This window comes from Pteropus alecto, unplaced genomic scaffold (assembly GCF_000325575.1).
Source record: "Pteropus alecto unplaced genomic scaffold, ASM32557v1 scaffold355, whole genome shotgun sequence".
Taxonomy (NCBI): Eukaryota; Metazoa; Chordata; class Mammalia; order Chiroptera; family Pteropodidae; genus Pteropus; species Pteropus alecto.
The window spans coordinates 181,555-184,975 of record NW_006436292.1 but is presented as its reverse complement, the minus strand read 5'-3'; the positions used below and the strand labels follow the sequence as shown (position 1 = coordinate 184,975).

At 40.5% G+C, this 3,421-nt stretch overlaps 1 pseudogene; it reads left to right on the top strand.

The window, feature by feature from the left end:
* The first annotated feature begins 231 nt into the window (after nucleotides 1–231).
* On the top strand, nucleotides 232–2,476 carry LOC112480533 (annotated as a pseudogene).
* Nucleotides 2,477–3,421: the final 945 nt, after the last annotated feature.

Genomic DNA, 3,421 nt, shown 5'->3' with positions numbered 1-3,421 from the left:
CTGAAGCCAGAGAGGAGAGTCAGAACCTGGGAGGAAATGAGAGGCTGAGTTGGCAGTCCCGGGTTTGGGGAAGGAGAACATTTTTTTAAAAATTGTTTTTGTTGCAGACAGTGACTAAAGGGGAGATTTGTCTGTTGGTAGAAGAAGGAAGTCAGAATTGAAATGTTGTGGAGTAGATTTGTTTAAAACAGAAATTACAGACTTTTCTGAGAGAAGAAATAATACCTGTAAATGAAATGCTATCTCTGCAACTTACTTCCATTGCTAGCAGTTCTCCTGCCAGGTGGTAACAATGAAGATGGTAAGAACTCTGGCCACTGCCCAGTTGGGTGCAAGAGTGTGTGTGTGTGTGTGTGTGTGTGTATGTGTGTGTGTGTGTGTGTGTGTGTGTGTGTGTGTGTCTCCACATACCTGGAGACTGAGAAAGCCAGCATAGTTCCATTCTGAGCATCCCTGATTCCAGTACTCTGCACTTCTGATGGTTGTATATAATGTGTGGGGTCCTGGGGCAGGCAAATGTCTGCTGAGGTAACTCTGGCTTCCCTTTCCTCCAGATTCTGAGTTTTCCCTCTCTGGCAACTTTCTTTTTCCATTCCCTCTCCATTCCAACACCTTCTTTCTCAATTTCTCTGTTCTTTTGCTATAGTCTTCCAGGAGCAGATCTCCTTCAAAGCCATCCACATCTTATCTCTTTACAACCATTCCTGGATACAAAGTTGGAGCTTAGCTTGGTTAGGAGACTTGCAGACTCATGGCTGGGAGATTCATTTTTCTGAGGCCTTGGTTAACGGGCAACTTCAGCAACAAGGAGGTGATGGAACTGGAAGGTTTTTTTCTGCAGACTCTACAATGAATTGCTTCACATAATTAACAACTGTGCCAGCCAATGGAAGTTGGAATGTGAGTTCAATTCCCAAAATGGGGAGGTCGAATATGGGTGGGATGTTTATGTCTCAATGAGATTTTTACTCCGATTTTCTCCCCATTCAGTCTCTTCAGCTATCTCTGTGTGTATACATTTTTTGTAACCCATTGCATTCCATTCGCCCTAGATTATTTTAATCACAACTCCTTCACACTAAGTCTTTCCTTATTCTCTTGCTCTCAGCATTTATCACCTTCTTCAAAAAAATTTTCCCCCTCCCTCATGCCATTTATCTTTTTCTCCACAACCAAATACCACTAATTCTCCCTTTTTCTGAAACTGATCAAACCAAACTTTTTTCCATTGCCTCAATCCTCCAACTTCTCCCTTCTACTTCCTTCTTTTGCTTCTACTTGTTTAATCATTTTTAATCCCTCTTACCTCTAATTAATAACCCTTCTTCTATAGATCCCTTTGTAGTATAGATGGCAGGAGGCTGTGAGCAGCATTCTGGGGAAGCCAAGGAAGGCTTTGGGTGGTATGCTTATCAAGGATCAGATCTCCTGAACTTCTAGAACAATTCATGGTTGCCATCTCCAAAGGATGGGACTGGAGCTCAGCAGGCATGCAGAGAATTTAATCAACACCAGGTTCTCAAGAAAATAACACACAGACATATGAGTGACACTTGTCCACATTTCCTCTTGGTTCTACTTGATTCAGGGAATGCAGATCTCCAGAGACAAGGTCAGTCTCACACGCTCCCTCCAAAAATTTTTTATCCTAAAATTATACCTTTTCACCATACCCTTCAAATTTGGGATTAGAAGAAGCCAAGAGGAAGAGATGAAAGATGTATCTGTCAAACTGATGTGAAGGTATGAATCTCCAAGTTTGTGTTAGAGTTCTCATCTGAAGATCTTTCCTGTCCTCTGCAGTAAGACCAGAGGCCTGGCTATCCACTGACCCGTATCCTGGTTCTGACTTTCAGATGCTAGTTTTTTATGTCTCTGGCTTCTACCCAAAGCTGATTTGGGCTACGTGGAATGGAGGTGAGCAGGTACAACAAGGCACTCAGCGAAATGATGTCTTGGATGTGGAAACCATCAAGACATCTGGCCTATCTTGCTGAGTGAGATACAGCAGTCTAGGAGGCAAGGACATCATCCTCTACTTGGGTAAGAAGGAACTGGAGCCCAGTTGGGAATGGGAGTAGGTGGTCCTCAAGAAGAGCAGGAGAGCCAAATGAAAAATGGCTGATTTATGGACTCCAGACCCAAAAAGAGTGAACATAATTAATTCAAGAAATAAAAGAGTTGAAAATTAGAAACCTGCATATGTGGGAGGATTTTGAGGGTTAGGTGAATGATTTCTCCCTGAAGAAGGATGGGAGAAGAAATAGGAAGAAAGGTGCTTGGTGAAGTAGACACTCAAATGAAAAAAATAATACCAGGGAAAGGTACTAACCAGGGGGTGGTTTTGAAATGACACCCTTGTGTGTACTCAAACCCACAGAACATCACAACTTCGTGGGCTTGATTATCTCGGCAGTGATGGTGCCACTGATGCTTCTGATAGGTCTTTGTATTTTGGCCTAAGAAGTGCTGGTGAGTTCTTTGTGTCTATCTTTCTTGCTCTTTTACCCACTCACCACTTGTCTTCTCATTTTTTTTCTATTCTCAGTTTTCCTCTTCCCAGTCTCCTTCCCTCTTTTTCTAAACTAAATTAATTGGGGTGACATTGGTTAATAAAATTGTATAGGTTTCAAGTATGCAATTCTATAATACATTATATGTATATTGCATTGTGTGTTCACCTACAAAAGTTAAATTTCCTTTGTCACCTTATATTTGACCCTGTTTACTCTTATCTACCTCCTCCTCCTCCTTTCCCTCTGGTAACCATTAAACTGTTGTCTGTGTCTATAAGTCTCTGTTTGTCTTGTTCACTTGTTGCTTTCAGTTTTATATTCCATTTATGAGTAAAATCATTTGATTCTCAATGTTTTCTATCTGACTTATTTTGCTTAGCATGATAATCTCAGGATCCATCAATGTTGTTGCAAATGGCAGTATTTCATCTTATAAATAAATATAAATATTCCATTTATATAGATACCACATAATCTTTATCCAATCATCTATCAAAGGTTCCTTCAGTTGTTTCCAGTTCTTGGCCACCGTGAATAATACTGCAGTGAACATTAGGGTGCACATACTTTTAAAAATAAACACTTTCGAATTTTTAGAATAGATACCCAGAAGCAGGATTTCTGGGTCATTTGGTAATCCTATTCTTAATTTTTGAGGAACCCTCATACTGTTTTCCATAGGGGCTGTACCAATTTTCATTCCCACCAGCATTATATGAGGGTTCCTTTTCCCCACAACAACCAAGACTTGTTATTACTCGTCTTGTTGATGATAGCCATTCTAACAGGTGTGAGGTGATATCTCATTGTGGTTTTGCTTTGCATTTTCCTAAGAGTTAGTGAAGCTGAGCATCTTTTCATATTTCTGTTGGCCATTTGTATGTCTTCTTGGGAGAAATATCTGT